This window comes from Teleopsis dalmanni, chromosome 2 (genome assembly GCF_002237135.1).
Source record: "Teleopsis dalmanni isolate 2A chromosome 2, ASM223713v2, whole genome shotgun sequence".
Taxonomy (NCBI): Eukaryota; Metazoa; Arthropoda; class Insecta; order Diptera; family Diopsidae; genus Teleopsis; species Teleopsis dalmanni.
In genome coordinates this window covers 2,025,614-2,043,783 of record NC_051847.1, presented here as the reverse complement: position 1 = coordinate 2,043,783, position 18,170 = coordinate 2,025,614, and the positions used below count along the sequence as shown (strand labels likewise).

The 18,170-nt window shown below is 28.5% G+C and overlaps 1 protein-coding gene across 4 annotated transcripts in view; it reads left to right on the top strand.

Annotated features, from left to right (window-relative positions):
* Window positions 1-1,443: 1,443 nt before the first annotated feature.
* Window positions 1,444-18,170, top strand: part of LOC119684662 (protein 4.1 homolog) — a 45,636-nt gene continuing 28,909 nt past the window's right edge. For 3 of the 4 annotated variants that reach the window (XM_038098754.1, XM_038098753.1, XM_038098752.1), the window contains exon 1: window positions 1,445-1,467. The gene's annotated coding sequence lies outside the window, so the exon portion shown is untranslated. Of the gene's footprint in view, window positions 1,468-18,170 lie in introns of all 4 variants that reach the window. The other variant, XM_038098755.1, reaches the window with a different exon arrangement.

The window sequence follows — 18,170 nt, the reverse complement described above, 5'->3', positions numbered from 1 at the left end:
TAATCTATCTGAACTAATTATTTCTATGAAATATATCAAGTTTCTGGTATTTATTTGTTTGGATACAACGAATTTAAAATAATTAAAAAATATTGTGTTCATAACATCACATTCTATTAATATATATTTAAGATATCAGTTGGGATACAGAATGGGTTATATATTTTACTAAACAAACTTTGATTGTAAGAAAGGCAAACAGAATTCCTAAATCATTCCTATAAATCATGATACAGAGAATAATGTAGATTAGTAATAATCTATAAAGGCTTTTAAATCCAATGTAATATTTTGAAATTATTTTCTTGACTTTTTATATTTTCGGTATTTTTATTGACTAGTTTACGTGTCTATAGTGTAGATACTTGACTATTTCTTTCTTAAAGCATTAGACTGATCATCAGTATAAGTAAATATTATTAAGATTTTGATTATTTATTGATTTTGATTTTATTGTGGTTCTTTTTTGGAGAATTTTTTATATTCGAATATCACATTCCAATTTTGCCTGTGAACAAAAATGTATATGTGTTGTTAAAAAAGTAAAAGGGTATGCTTTTAAACCCGGAAGGTTTTTACTCCGTGTAGACACAGATTAAGCTATTTCGGAATAATCCCGGAAGAGAGTTCTTGCTTATAAACGGGTAATTGGAAAGTCCATTTGTTAAGTTTAACATAAGAGAAAGTACACATCAAGTGGAGGCAATTTACATTAAGATAATTGCAAAATAGTAAAGAAATATTTTCATTTGAAATATTTTAACAAAAATTATGAACCTAATTCTGTATTTTGACTGCTTCGAAAGAATTTGTGCTTTCATTTCGGCAGTTTATAAATATTTATAAAATATTTTGGTTTTTTCCAGCAATTTTCTCACTTTGTACTAATTTCTTCATCTTTTAAAGAGTTGTAAATGCGTTTAGAGTTCAAAAAGTTTCAGTTAAAAAAAAATAAAATAAAAAATATTCAAAAATTTAGTTAATTTTTAATATTTATATCAACCTCAATATATATTTCGTATAACATTCTCAAATTAAGGTTTTTCAAGTTCTTATAATTTTGACATGTGGCAACGACAAATATCTTGAGCAACCACCTTGCGAAAGCAACAGCAAATCCAAACAAACGTCAATAGTGTTGCCAGCACTTAAACGCAGTCATACAATTTGCTGAATAGTCTACAAATTTTGTTGAATTCTTGTTGCTGTATATCTTATGGATACATTTCGTTTTCCAATTAGTTCAGTTCGAGTTATTTCTTCGTGCGGTGCGTTTGTATAGTTCAATATCACGGTGCTTCGACGGTAATTATAATAACAAATTTCTTTTTTCGAGGCTAAGAGAAAAGAGACAAAAAATTTGTTACGAAAAATACACCGAAAATATTAAAATAAATAAAATAAAATTTTTAAACGAATACAATTTAAAAACAAAGTGTGTTATTAAAATAAAAGCAAACGTAAAAGGTATGAATTGTTTTAAAGTATATATGTATATGTCTTTATTTAAAAACAAATGAGTGAGTTGCTAGAAAAATTTTGTAGTTATATTTTGCAATTAAAACAATTTTTGGATTTACGTAAAGTTCTCGCTATTCTCACCCTTTTGTGCAACATAATATGCAATACAAATAAATTTTTTGTGTTAAAAATATTTTAAAGTCTGTGATAATAGAAGTGCACAAAAATATAAAATAAAATTTTGAAAAAATTTGATGAAACAAAGCTGTTAATTAATTACTATAATGTTAAAATTTTTGGGCTGTGGTCGGTCAGACACTCAACCAACTTGAAGCGGGCTAAGTTGAACGCTTTTCTTAAACTACGAAAAAGCAAACGCAGTAAGAAACAAGCAACAAAAACGAAAACAACAATACAGTGCTGTTAAAATGACTTCATAGTTACATATACAATTGCATGTATTTGATTTATAAACACGCTCTCACACATACGCTATTGGCATTGCTACCAAAGCTGCTAAAATATATTTTTGTGTTTGTGCATTAGACATGATTTTTATGTTATATTCTGGTTTTATATCGTACAGAAGGTATAAAGTCTCTTAGCCCTAACATTGTGTTGGCTATACAAACATTTTGTTGTTTTTGTTGATGTTGTCATTCTAAGCGTGTTGCTATTAACAACAACAAAAAAATACACTGTGTTATAAAAAACGAAGGCATATGATTTCTTTTTTTTGATGTTACGCTCGTAGTTATAGATGTTTCTTTTTTTGATACGTTTCATTTTTAAATTTTTTTCTATACATATTTTAAAAAAAGCTCCTTTAACATGATAAGTTCCATAAAAATTATAATGTCAATTTTTTTACTCTCTTTTATTTCTTCTTTGTGGCTTTTAAATTATTTTCGAAATTTTGCCGCCAACTATTATATCTTTTTATTTCGTTTTTAAATAATTTTAATATAAAAAGCTCAAAAATACGTATTTTAACTTTTAAAAAATATAGTATAAATAAAGATTTTCTGGTGATCTAATTGGATTTCTTGCAGTATTCATTCTAATTAGGAATATAATTTTCATTTAAATTTATTAACAACAATATATTAGTTATAATGTGATATTAATATTGAGCGAAATTTAACGCTTAGTTTTGTTACTACTATTTTAGAGTAGTACAAAAAATGTTGGTGAGATATTACTGTACTGAAAATATACTAAATGTTATATATTAACATTCTGTATACATATGTATGTTCCTTATATTTTTAGGCGTTAATTTAAAATTTTTTTATAGCTTTTAAAGAAATTCTTAAAATCGCCATTTTTGGAATAGCAGTAAGAAATTAGAATACGTGAAAGGTTTAATCACCCATTTCATTCGTAATATTTACGTCATAAAGATTTATTCACTTATTTTTAATTAAAAAATATTAGAATAATGTATGCATATTAGTTCCATAGCTTTAACGGTAAATATGCCGGTTTTAAACTGATTATAAAACTGTGGTCGTATATTCAAAATAAGTAAAATAATTTATTATATATAATTGTAAATGCAACTCCGCTTAAAGCGGAGTTCCAATAAATTCTCAGAGCAAAAGTTCGGAGTGTAAGCCAAAGTTTTTAATCGAACAAGAACGACGAATCAACTCATTGATGTTTGTCTGGGTTAAGCGTTTTGAGAGTTGCTTTCAATTTTGTTGCTACTCATTGCGCTTGACGGTTGTTTGCCTGGCTATCGAAATTCCAAGTGTGTCTTCATCAGTTTGAGCGCATCGAGTTGAGCAATTTAAAGCAAACTTAACAGATTTTAATTGAGTTCTCCATTGAGCTAATGGTTGAGTTTCTATTGATTTCGCGTTTGTGGTTTGGATGTATTTTGGCTTTGAAGACTCTGCGTAGAATTTTGGTAACACTGTGGTAACTCGGGCACACCTTGTAAACATTTCTTATTTATTTTCTTGTGGTCTTTATATTCTTATGTTCTTCTGCAGTTTGAAGTCTCTGCAGGCTTATTAATAACTTTGTTTTTTGTGTTATTCTGTTTGTTGCCACTCCTTCATGTATTTGGCCGCGATTATTTTTCACTTTTTTTTTGTTAACTTATTTGGTAGTAGTTTTGGTAGTTTAGGTAGCTTATTACGTTTTTTTTTCTAGTTTCGAAAAAGTTATAACGTTTTCGTGTCTATGACTAATTATGTGTGAGTGCATAGTGTAATGCCGCTTGCTTCTACCGATTGTTATAGACTTTACCAACGAACTTGTTCACATTTTGGGTTGTTTGCAGCAAAACTGTAATGCATAAATATTGGTTTTTTTTCATTTGTATATTAATATTTTTCTATTTAGGTCAAAGTGTCACGCTGCGTGGAATGACTTCCATGTTTGTTTTTTTAACTTTTTTTATATTTTTTTTATATTTTTTTATATTTTTTTTATACTTTTCAACATTAAACTCTATTTTTGTATGTAAACCTATTCCTGTTTTTTATAGTATCTGTTAAAAAAGTATTAAGAAGAATGGTTGTTGCACATTTTTCATTTTGAAATCTGACCGCGTTAATTAAATGAGGAGAAAAAGAAAAAAAATTGCCTTAACGGCAGCGGTCGTTGCTGTTTATCAACACATCCATTTAGACGCACTGGAACGCGGCATATTGTGGCCTGTCCAGCATGTTTATTTGGAAATTTTTGGCTTTGCTAATAGCTAAGTGGTTTTTATATGGCAAAATATTTGCACCTCTACCATACATTGAAATCATAATTTATATATGCATTAATACCAAATGTAAAAAAAGAATATTATAATAGAAAATTCTAGACCTCATTTTTTAATTACCACATATACGAATAAGTTATAAAGTTATTTTATTGTTCAACTGTAAATTATTCAAACATTTAGTTGTACAATGCTTAATGCATATTGCTTAATAAAGATGTTTGTTCACAAAAATATTTTAGACACATCTAATATCAAAATAATAACAATATATTTCATCTTCAATTAGAGTTTGTTTCAGTTTTAGTGTTTTTTGTACAAATCGGAACAGTTGATCATAATATAGTATCTCCATTTAACAAAGTAATTTTTTATATTGAAATTATAGCTGGATTGAAAACTTAATTATTGAAAAGTACCATTTTAACTTGAAATTAGAACGAATTTTCTGTAAAATGCTTTTGTAAATTATTTGTAAATTAATTTCACTTAACTCTCAGGATACGGATACGTCCGTGCTGTAGTTGAACAAACCCAACCCACAGAAATGATTGAAGAGGCCATTCGCAAACATTAAATTGTGCAGTTGGTAGTTTTGTAATTTTGTAATTTTATGTAAGAATATTTCATTAAAATCGCTTGTTACTATTTGCAAAGTAGTAGCAGTTTTATACAATATACCAGCCAAGCACAGCCAAGTACACGCCCTTATCATTTCACTTTACTAATAAAGGTAAATGTTTGAGCAGAAAAGTCTTCTAAGCCGAAAAGTAAATTTAACATAACAATTGCTACTCATTCATTTTTACAATTTGTATTTTTGTCTTTCTAATTCAAAAAAGTGTTGACATTGGTAACATAAAATACGTACCAAGTTTAATCTTTCCACTTATTTTTATCTTATCAGCACACAATTAAACTGGCAATGACTCAATTTTCTAATAATTGCCATAGTACTATACATAACACAAAAAAAAAATTAAAAAAAGAGTTTTATTTATAATAAAATAATTATTATATATGATTTCTCTTTTTCGCAAGCTAATGCTTGCTCTAAGTAGATACAGAATATTTGCATACCTCTTAGATACATTTTACGAGTATCTTTCAGTTTGCAGTGCAACTTGTCAATGTTTGATTTGTTTCGTTTTTATTTTTTTGTTAATAAATATTTTACTATTGAAATTATTATTGTAAGTTTATACTTTTATGTTTTCATTTTCCAATGAAATTCCTAAGCTGACATCACATAATAGATTTTTGTATACAAAATATTATCAGCTTATCTTATCTTGACAATAAATATATTTCGCATAATTTCCAAACATTTTGCTAAATTATTTTCTACTGCGAAACAAAAACAAGAGCTTATTTATTTAGAAATTTAATCGTAACTGTCTTTCGAAGCATATGTCCCAACAGTGCTATGTAGAGCGGTAAAGAATTTATGGACAACTTATTTCGATTTAACTTGCATTCTATCATAAAACATTTTACATATGAGATATTCTAATATAATTGCTTGTAAAGTATCTTGACATACGAGTATTTTGCGTCAGTTACGAAATCATTGATCGCCTTTAATATGTTCTAGACTTTGTAAATGGAATGTAGAAATTCAATATACTGTCAATATGAACTTCCGTTCTGACAGGAAATTAAAAACTTTCCAGAAGATACTTAAACTTGTCAAGATGCCCGTATAAAGATAGCATGTCTCGGGTCGGAAAATGAATAAATAAAACATTGAAGCAAGAAAATAGCAAAAATTCGTAAATCAATTTTATTTAATAAAATTAAAACTGTCAATTACAAATAGAAAATAAAAAAACTACAGAACAATAATCAAATAGGCAATTAAAAATTAAAGTTTAAAGATTATATTGGTTGCTAATTTCAAAATCTGAACTTAGTCTAGAAAATAATTTAATTATTTACAAAACCATCAAATTCAAATCCCTTTCAAATTAAAAAAGAAAAAACCTATCCTTTTCATTAGACGTTCCAACAGCCCATTATTTGTCTTTAAGTTTGTCAGATATTGTCGATTCATTTCAAAGTTTTAAAGTTTTTCCATTACTCTGTCTTTACTCACTCTGATAATTCAAAGCCGTTATTGTTGTTGTAACTCATGTTGGGGCTTCCACTAGTTGTGGCGGACTTACCATGTTGAAATCATATGTTCGTGGTGCCTTATGGTTATCGGGTGTTATAGGTGGGAGAACGAGAATGAATAGTGAAATTTGGTATAAGGTGGAATAAGGTAAGGAGTATGGGCGGGAACATTATTATATAACTGCGAGAGAGAAACATATCATTTGGACTTGGCTTTAAGTGGAATCATTATAAATAAACGACAACAAGCAGTTCGGACACATATCAGGAATAGAGGTTTAGTAACTGGAAAATCACATAGCTATAACTTGACCTAATTTAAAGAGTAGCTGTTCTTCAGTAAGCAGTTAATTTATTTAAATTTTTGTTTTAAATTATTGCTGTTTATTAATAATCATTCCATGACGTTTATGCCGTTCAACTTTTTTATTAAATTTATTATTAATTCAAAGGCGCAGTGGGAAACACAACAAATGTTCATTTTTTAAGTACAGAAGATTAAATTTTCTTTATAATATAATTATGGCTAAGTTGTTTTTAAATATATTTGAATTAAATTTTTTAGTTTTCTATTTATTTTGTAATTTTTGTATAATTTTGTTTACATGTGAGCTGCCCACTTTTGGAATTACGTGTATCTTTTCACAGGTGGTTCATTATTTGCATTGTTAGTTGAAGTGAATTTGTATTTGATTGATTTTATAAAAATTCCTGCCTTATATGAATTGGATTTTTCTTTTTTTATAGCAACCATAATTGGCACACAGCCAAGTTGTTTTGAGAATACCAATTTGTGTTGGTCGCTCAGCATATTAGAAAATCTATCTAGAAAAGTGTGCTATCGTATGTGAGCTTTCCACAGCTGTTGCTCTGATCTATGCTGCTTGAGTGCCTATGCCGAATACTTAGAAATCATCGAATCCATTGTAACAAATTTATTTATTAACTTATTGGCCAGTTTGTTTGATTTGCTAAGCACTTTTCAAATTAGATTCGTTATGGGTACGCTGTTGCTATTAAATAAATTAGCATTAAATTTTAATGCATGACTTGCAACTAACAACGGGCAATAGGCAATAGGCAATAGGCAACAGGCAACAAGCACCAGATACAGATATAGATAAAAACCAACTGCATCTCGTGGATACGCTGGAGTGAAAGATCATTCAACTTTGCATATGCGTTCCATTAAAGTAAACAATAAATATCTAACACAAATGGCAGAGGTGTGGTAATTGCATACACTTCAAATTATAATTCATGCCTTAATACTCGTAAATAAAACTAATTATTGGGAAGTTGAGTGAAAGTGTATGAATATCAATTGGTAAGATTTATTTAGCTAACACAGCAAGGGAAATATTTTTTGATAACGTTTTTCATTAATTTAAAATTAGGCGTACTAACATTACTTATCGAGAAACTTTCCTTCATCAAATTTACTCGTTTAAGTGGAGGTAAAAGCTCATCATTAATTTACAGATAAATTATGCTACACCTTTAAAGCCATCCATTTTATGTTGAAGTTGTCTCGTTAAACGTATAATAAAAATTAAATAACGAATAAAATTTCCTTTTCGTTACTACAAAGGAATTATAATTAAAATCTGTTTCCACATGAATATTTGCAGTGAAAGATACAAATGCAGGTGCATTGACAATCTGCAGTTAATGTGAGTTTAATAACGAAAATTATGTATTTGAAGTTGAAGTACAACTTCAATGAATGCCTTTTATTTAATTTAAGATTGTGAAAACATAAAAAATACAATCGCACAGCAGTGATGCAATCTGTCAGTGGAAACTATGTTTATCTTCAAGGGCGATGAAGTTGCAGGCGGTAACTACGTGAATTGGTGACTGCAATTATCTATGTAAACTTGAGTTCAACCTCATTGTTTCATTATCTTAGTTGCTTTCAGTTTTACAGAACTGCTTTGTACGCATTTTCACGGACAAATATGGAAGAGAATAACACTCCATGAGGTCAGGTTATGAGAATTTAAGAAAAGTTAGAAATAATAAAAAGAGAATAATTATAGCATTGTAATCTTATAGTTCGAAATATGGAATCAAATCTCAAACCTCAAATATCGCCAAAATTCAATTAGAGTAGCAAATATAACAAATTTTGATAGGCTCAGTAATTAAAAGCTGGTACAAACAATTTATAGATATTTATATGGAATAAAGATTAAAATGATTTAAATAAGAATTTTATTTGCCACAACATGCAATAATCTGCAATAACAATATTATTCATTAATTAGTAATGCGATTTACCCATTAGTGTAGGATGACATTTGGGAAACGTCATTCATTTCATGTACCATTTCAGAGTTTACGTCATTAAGACATCAAGAACTCTCTCCAACAGTTGCTAAGCCAGATTATTCCATGTAAATTTTATAAAATATTCTGTTGATTCAAATTAAATAGTATTCTTCGAATGCAGCACGTTTCGTTTCATTTGAATGTCAAATGCTTAATACTACACAGAATTAGTTTAAGTAGTAACTAAGAGCAATGCTACGAGTGCTTGAGGAGTATTAATAAAAGATTTATGTGACTATTTGAATTAGAGATCATACTCTATGTTCCATAATATAAAAAACTGGAAACAATTTCATTTTTAATAAAATAAGTATTATGTTATATTAGCTAACATCATTGCATTTCGAAGTATGGTATTTGTAACGCAATAAAGGGCACATCGGAGACAGTATAAAGTGCACATGTTATGAATTAAGTTGACAGGATAAATCAAGTTATGTCTTACTATTTGAATAGCTGGCTGGAACCACTCATAGGATCTCACAGATTCATAGCGATCTCAGATTAGAGTCCTTAAAGGCGTTTAGTAACAATACACATTACTTACACATTACTTACTTACAATACACATTTTACGCGATAGTTGACCCCAATACCCCGATAACTTTTAAAAGGTCAGCGATGTAGGTACAACCCGTATAGTCGCGTTGCTTATTAGTTTTTGTTTATTTACCCGGTGTGCTCATTCATCACTCATAACCTAAGTAATTTTTATTAAATAAGGAGACACAATTCCCTAACATATATAATTTATTAATGTTAAATAAAGTTGAATTTTTATATTAATTAAATTTACTTGATTTATACAAATAACACATTATTGCTGTCACAATTGATATATTTCAATAAATATATTCGTACTCTCTATATTCGTACTTTCTATTAATTGTTTGCGTTCTTTTTTCCTCGAATTAACCAAACAGGCAAGAACTATTTTATTTCGATTGTCTCCAGTTTATACAAAGGAGTGTGTGTATCCATAAAAGTGCACTGACATTGCTTAGAAGTTGGACTTGTTGTAGCGCTTTGACGCCTAGAACTTGTTTGTACATCAGTTCTGATGGTGATCAACAATATGGCAACACTCACTGCGGCACAGAACATAACTGAAACTACTGCGTTCCTATAAGCCGCAAATCCAATGAATTCATTATGCGTGACTAGATTTTTACTTCACTCTTCCTCATTACTTCGTTATTTTTTATTTGTGATGTTGAAGTTGCCTATGAACAGTATATACTGTAAATTTGCCTGAGAGATGGTGTGTCTGATGCGTACAGCTTCGGAACTGCTATGATTTGTTTATGGTTAACCACAGTTGGAGTTCGGAGCGTCTGTCCCCTCCACCTCTTTGGCAGAGAGATTAACATGTATGGAATATGTTTTACTATTTTTTATTTGTTGACTTGAAAGTGTTTAGCAGCAGTTAAATGCTGGTTTGTGTTGACTTTGATATTAATCAGTAACAGTCTGCAATGTTTGTTTGGTCATGGTGCTGGTATCGGCCATGGTGGCTCATGGCATTATTTTGAACATTAGAAATATAAAGCATTTCATTGAGTGCATTTGACAGTTTAGAACCAAGCTAAACCAAAACAGGAAGAAGACCGCTTCCATCATTCAAGCTTTTAATCAAACAATCTTTTAGTGATATATTGCTTGAGAAGCATCTAAGTTGTACTTTTTTCCAAGAAAAATTTTCAACTCTTTAATAAATCAATAAGCTGTGAGACTTTATTAAGTTGTTGGCACTTATTTGCAAAGTTTAGCGTTTTTCTCTAGTTTTGCAAGAAACTGATTCACTGATTGTTATTGAAAAGTTTTAAAATTGGTGTTGAAGAACCTGTCAATGTTCTGAGATAGCAAGGAGTGGCAGATATGCGATGGTAGTTCTTTAAATTAATCTCATTTCTAGCAGTTGTCCAGCACTGCAGTTGTAGTCAGTATACAAGAAATTAGTTAAATATAATTTAATATATTTTTCTTACTATTAGATTTTGAATAATTTATAACCAGAATTTTTATTATTTAGTGGTTGTTTGACTAGGTTTCCACATATTAGTTTATTGTTTAACCAAAGTTAATACAACGTTTTTATATGTATATAACATTCCAACCCAAATACCGAAAATAAGAAAAGTATGTTTGTTGTACTAAGATTCTAGTAGCTAATCATTATTTTCTGTGTCAATAAATATATAAGCGTACTAAGTTAAATGGAATACTCGCATTTACTCATTGTATTTTTGATAAAAAAAATATGACAAAAAACAAATGTGCAATTTATCAAAATGAAAATATTTCCCCCAAAAGATTGTATCTATATCTATATTATTAAAACAATTTCTTTTAATTTTTGTTGTTGTACGAAAAACTATGTCATGAGTCATTGCTACAATGTTGATGCCTCTGCCAACTAACGTCGTGGGTTAGTACGAAATATGCGTGTGTCCCACAAAAAATGTTTTGAATTTAGATACAAGTTCTCTTGTCTTTAAATATATGTACAATTTATCTGAAAATATATTTTTAAAAAAAATTTGTTTATTTTTGTAAAAATTTTCTGATGGCACATATGCACGCATGCATACGCTGCACTGCTTCAAGCACGACGTGTTTAATGTTGTTGTTGACATCAACGCCCCGATTTACGTAGAATACTTATGCTTACACAATATGCGTTTATGGCATAATAGACCAAAGGTCTATTAAACACTCCTGAAAACAGTTTATAGAAAAATGTTTGAAACGAGCTATATTATAATTAAATGTTTGCACTAAATGTATACTAAATTGTCGCATATGCTTAGTTTAGTTTAGTCTAACATCTTAGAATTTTCATCATCAATGTTATCAGGTTTCTTAGTTAAACTCGATTTTATGAATTAAAAAAATATAAAAAAAATATTCTATTAGGTTAAAATATACTTTGGTATAAGTTTATATACCATGTATTCATCTTATACTAAAATAACCCGCTCTAAAAATCTATTAGAATACTTTAGTAAACTTCCAAAGGCACTTGCCGCTTGAAATAGCAAGATTGAAAGGATTATTTAAAAATTGTATAATTTAGATACCATTTCACATTGAGCTAGTGCAGCACTAATTTGTTACTCTTTAAGTGTTGTTACTGCCCTTGTTTTTGCAAAAATTGTATAATTCAATTTTCGTTGAAATTCAAATGAATGATGGTCAGAACTTAGTCATCATAAGTAAGTGATCCGAAGCGTAGATTCCTATTATGTAAGCTATTCTATTTTATATGGACTATACGAATTTTATAGAATTATAAGGGAATCCCTTTCATACTTTTGCATACCTGTTCTTGCAACCAGAGAGGTGAAATAAGGAATTGCTTCACCATCTCGTTGAGGTCATAATGGATTTTATTTGGTTGTAGGGCTTGACAAAATAATACTGTTTGAATTGATAGTTCGGTAATTGTCTTTTAGATTTACAATAGTTGAAATGATATTAGACAACATGACAAATTTTTGCATACTAATAATTCAATTTTTTTCAGAAGACAAAGATTGGAAAGAGATATTTATAATCGTCAAAAAACTTCATTTTGTTTATTGAATAATTTAAAATTCATGTGAATTAATTGATTGCAGTAATGAATATATATATATATATTTTTTTTTATATTATCATTAATCGCCAATATGGTTTTGAATTTTAAATGATTACCATTTTGCACATTTTAATCCATGAAGTTATCCCTATAATATTCTTATTAACATTGCCTCTGGTATATATTAATATTTTTTTACAATTTTCTAGGAAAGTTGTTTTATGTTAATTTTTCATCAATGATTTATTTCGAATATGTAATATTATACCATTCAGTTAAAAAGTTTTAACATTAGTGATGTTACTTCTTAGATCATTCTATCTTAGATTCGTTTTCCATCTTTCATCTTTTATCTTGAAAAGCATTTTAAAATTTATGCTAACAGTTACTTGACTGCTTTTTTAACTGTAATAAAATTTAAAGATTATTATCACAACAATTGAACAATTTAGATCAGAACAGTTGATGACTTTGATGTTTAATAAAATTGAAAAAAGTCATTGACAGCTTAAACGTTTGCTGCGCTGTGCTATGAAGTTTGAAGCAAAGCCGACTGCGGCAGATGGAATACAAAAGATATTCGCTCGCTCTAAAGCAAAAGTGTTACATCGACTCACAATGTGAAGCGTATGAATTGAAGTGACGTATTGTTCCCGTTTCAAAATGGATTTTCCCCCCAGTTGGTTGCAGATTATTACATTACAATGAGTTATCTAAGGGAATAGCAGCAACAATGGCAGTGGCTGCATCCATGATGATGTGAATTGTTGCCATATTTGTAATTTTGAAATTGACAGCCACTCTTCGTGTTGGCAATCTGCCAATTGTTTGACATTAAAAGTCAATCAAACGTCTTTGAGGAACAAATTTTTCAACACAGACGAATTTCGAAATTTATAAGAAAATAAATAGACAAAGTCTTTAAATGGAAAAAAGTCTTAAAGTGTCCAACTTAAAGTGTGAAATTTTCATCTTCGAAGCACTGTGGAGTTGCAGCTGCAGATTTTTTCGCTGTGTACCTAATCTGAAATTGATTTTCTAACTGCTATTAATACCGTTAATCTGAGTAGGTTCAGCGGAGTAGCGGAGTTTAAGCGCAGTCAGTCAATCAATGATTGCTGTTTTCTTTCCAATTCGCCATAAATTAAAGACTTTCTTGAAGTTGTTAAATTGGCAGTACGAGTAAATTAAGCACTTCTTATAAAGTTTTCCTGTTTGGAAGTTGTTTCAATAGTTAGTTGCCTTGCAAACATTTTGCATTGCTGATTTTTATGATGAGCCTGCAGCATAACTAGAACGGAACTCGCTTATCATTTGATTTGTTTCTCACGATCTTGAGTTGTGCAACAAGGTAATAAAATTGTTTTTTAAGACTGCATTACTCATAATAATTCATAGCGTTGATGCAGATACCTAGTATAAATGATGTTATCCAGAAATTTTGAAACGGTTAGCAGAAATTAATTAATTAATTTAATGACATTAAATAGATTTAAATATGCAGCCTTCTAGAGATACATTTTTAATTTAGTTGTTATCTCAAGTTTCTGTGATGTGCAAATGAATAACAGTGAAGAATAGGATTTGGTCATTTGGAAATATTTTAATAATTGTTTCTTTAGAAAAATGTCCTTTTTTCATTTTAAAAGACACTGATGTCTGCAAATTTTGTAATACCTAGACTTTAAAATGAGTTTAATACCGAAATAAATCGGGATAGTTGCACCAAAGAATATTGTAAGACTTATGTATAGATCTAATTTATGTCCAGACTAGATCATAGATCTTATAGATATCTTTTAATATTAAAATAAATTATAAATAAACAATTTTGGATTCTTACAACTTATAAATTAAATTTAGAAGCATTCCTGAAGGCGACGACTTTCAAATAAAAGTTGGTTTTATTGCTTATATGATATGATATTTTTATGGATTGAAGTCCTCTTATAAATTGAAATATTTTATATTGATTTTAAAGTTAGCTTTGCTTAATATATAATATTATTATATATATATTTATCATAATTTTATTATTATCATAAATTTTAATTGCTTAATAACTTATATTTTAATGGCGATGAACACTTTTCTCGCGTATTGCTTAACCCGCAAAACTAATTACTTTTAATAAAGATAAGCCATAAAAATGGTTAAATTTATAAATATATAAATGCAGGGAAAAAATGAATTTAGATAATTTTTGGCAGCTTTCACTGCTGAAATACGTTTCAGTCATAAAGTGGAAAATGTTAGGTATTAGTTATGATAGTAATAATTTTCACTATTTAAATTATTTTTTACTCGTACAAAATAGCTTCAATTTTTCATTTCGTTGACGGGGAAAACTTGCAAATTCAGTAGCAGCCAACATTTAATATAGTCAGTCGTATTCAGATTTGGAAGGTTACTACGTACATTTATTGTTTAGGTATATTAGTCTGAGTATCTGAACCTTATTTTAGAAGCCAGCGGAGCGTATCCAATGTTGTTGCTGTGGTTTTGGCTTGAAATTTGTATGCACGAGTATGCAAATGACTGTGAAGTCTGAAAAAGTTTTTCAAATTTTGTAATAAAAATCATATGCTCTTAGAGATATAGGTTGACAGGAAATTCGGAAATGCTCGAGCAAGTGGGGAGCGAAAAAGCTGCGGTTTAATTGTATAAAAGATTGAGTACGAAATTTGAAATTCATAAATGCATAACAACCAGAAAATGTAAAAAAAATGAAAAAATATATATTAAGTTCATATTACATATTGTGGGAAGCTTTAAAAATAGGTGATAGGCAACTCTTTCTCAAAATAGATGTATACTATATGCCATACAATATATCTATAAATTTTTAAATTATATACTTTTAGCAAAATTTCAGGGATACGTGCATATCATATAACAAAGTGCGAAAATAGGTCAATCAATAATTTGTATAAACATCTCACTTCTCACTCCTTAAACTAAAAATAAGTGCAGGAAATCTAAACGTATAGATTTTTAAATCACTACATTACAAATGCATTTAGTGAGGCTGAGTAAAATATATTACACTTCCATTAAAATAACCAAAAATTCTACGAACGCAATAAAAAGCCAGCAAAAGTATCTCAAAATCAGTGCTCCAACAAGTGCACAAATATGAATTGCTGCGTGCCTTAATGTGCAAGCAAAAATGTATAAAATTTTTGGAATTTTTTTCACGTTGCTATACTTTTCAGTATAATTTTATCTGTTATAAAATATATACATATGTATGTATATACATTGTCAGGAAATAGCCAGAATTTGTTATAGACACGGCATTACAGAGTCGCACGCATGAATTACTGAACTATTTTTACATTTACCAAACTCAGATATTACGATTAGATATTTTGTTATTTAAATCTTGCTTGGCACGCAAAAATTAATGTTTTATTTATTTACTTCCAAAAAATAAACAAATAATAATTTTTTTTTTAAATTAAATAAAAATTTTAAATGTAGACATGCAGAAGAAATGTTACGTTATAGAAATTAATGTATTTACTATGGAGTAATATTTTAAGTTTTATTAGACATTTTTTTATTAATATATCCACCATTACACATACATATATATGTTATAAAGAAATACATTTTTAAATATTTACTTTTTATTTTATGTGCAGTTAAGAATAGCCAAACCAAATACCTTCTGCTCAAAAAGTACCCGGATTTTGTAAATAAAACACAATTTTAAATTTTATTCCAAATTTATTTTATCTCCTTCAAAATATGCTCCTTCTGAAGCGATACACATATGCCAACACTTAACCCAATCTTCCATACACTTTTCGTAGGCCCGTGCAGGTATGGCTTTTAGTTCCTTCGGCGAATTCTCTTTTACCGATTCAATCGACTCAAACCAAAAATTTTGAAAAAGGTCTATTATTTAAGGAGTAGTTAACAAACAACAAAATCTGGATACTTTTTGAGCAAAAGGTAAATCGTGTTAAAGCGAAAAGTTCTTGAATAATCGAAGTCAACTACAAATGTAAGGTTTACATATAATTTTGCATTATATATTATAAGTATTAAAACTGTATTGAGAACTGTTTAAAGCAATGTACTAACTATTTGATCGTCAATAAATCTGTATCTCTAATTTTAAACCAGATTCTAGAATCTACAACATCTACACATCTATGTCTCAATAAACCTTATTAGAGTTTCATAGATCATAAATTTTATTTTTCTGGATAGAATCTTACTTTGCATACGTTTTCGAACTGTTGTGCGGACTTAATCTTATAGTATTAGATTTTTTTTGTAAATCCTCTAATTATAAACACATATCCATTCTTTGCAAATTGTTTTTAAGCGCTTAATATTTGGTTTAATATATTTCAATGTTCTTTTTCTAAATTGAGTTTTCACAAGTATTTACTTAATATGTTACTTAAATTATATTTAAATTAAACTACAAATTGCCTTTAAAGTATATTTTTGGGTATACTATATAATATAAAGTGTAATTAAAAGTAAAGACACATGTTTATAAATCATACGTTCGTACAGATACGAGTATTAATGAAGTATGACATATTTACTTAATTTATTCCAGACTTGTGTTGACATCACAGTTTTGCGCTAACAATTCAAAAATGACATAATTTTTAAGAAATAATTAGTGAATAATTCAAAATACGAAATGTCAAAAATGTGTTATTATTTCAAGTATGCAATTTTGTCAGACAACCTTTTTTTGAACAATAAGATACAATTACTCAGCTAAAATAACAAATATATTTTTAATTTATTATAAATAACAAGAAAAAAAAACAATCTTAAGATAAAATAAATTATGAAAACTTAAGTTTATAAATATAAAAAGCAAAATTATTTTTATTAAAAATAATAAAATTAAACAAATATTCTAAATTACCTTTAATTTTATCTAATGTAAAATTTTACAATAATTTCGTTTTATTCTTATTTTTTAGGTAAGAGGCGTATCACTCTGATTTATATAGTTAAGTCAATGAAGCGGTAAATAAGTTTTTGACCCGTAAGTTGCTTTATTTTTCGTTATATGCAAATTCCGTAGGTGAAATCGCATTACTACATACGCGTGAAAAGTATTGCGAAATTTCCGTTTCCATTCTCAATGTCGAGTACTTAAGCCAAAACGGAAATTAAATGGCACTAATATCCGTTTTTTTTTTTGCAATAACGTGGCGATTCGTCATATCACAATAAATAGTACTTTTGTTTTCATTATGTATTTCTGAGTAATGTTGATGTGATGGTAGCATTAATTGAAATCGAAATTTAGAATTAAATTAAATTTAAATTAATAATATTAAATTACGTGAAAGGATTTCTAAAGCACAGTTGCCAGTTCACACGTTTATCAGCCGGAAAAGTTCGTCATATCAACAATGCGAAAAATTGGTATCGCAAACATTCTAATGAATAAAAAAATGATGTCATTGATTGTGTGAAATTTTATTGATAAAACATTTTCGAAAAAGGTCGTTTCGTATATAAAAAGTCAATTTATTTGTATCTGAGAATAAAGACTGTGTTTTCACTGTTTCTGTTCAAAAGCATTCTTCCAACGTCCAATCCATAAGCTGAATAACACATTCAGTTGCATATTGTATTTGCATTTTTATTTAAAATTAATTTAAATAGATGCATACTATAATAGAATAATAAAACACAATCTGAGAAGCAACGATACTCCTTTTTTATGCTGGAAATAGTTAAATATTTCTGTAAGGCCGTAAAGAAGACAGTTTGTGGTATGTAAATTAATTTGACCGCACTGCGACGCATAAATTGGATCAGAAGTATGCAGTATGCAGTGGTGTAGTTGGTTTAGTACTTGGAAGTTAATGGAGTAAAAATTTTTATGCTAATTTGCACTGTAAATATCACTGATTGTAGTGTTTGTGATTTTTAAAAAATTTATTTGTTGTGTTCGTGAAATATAAT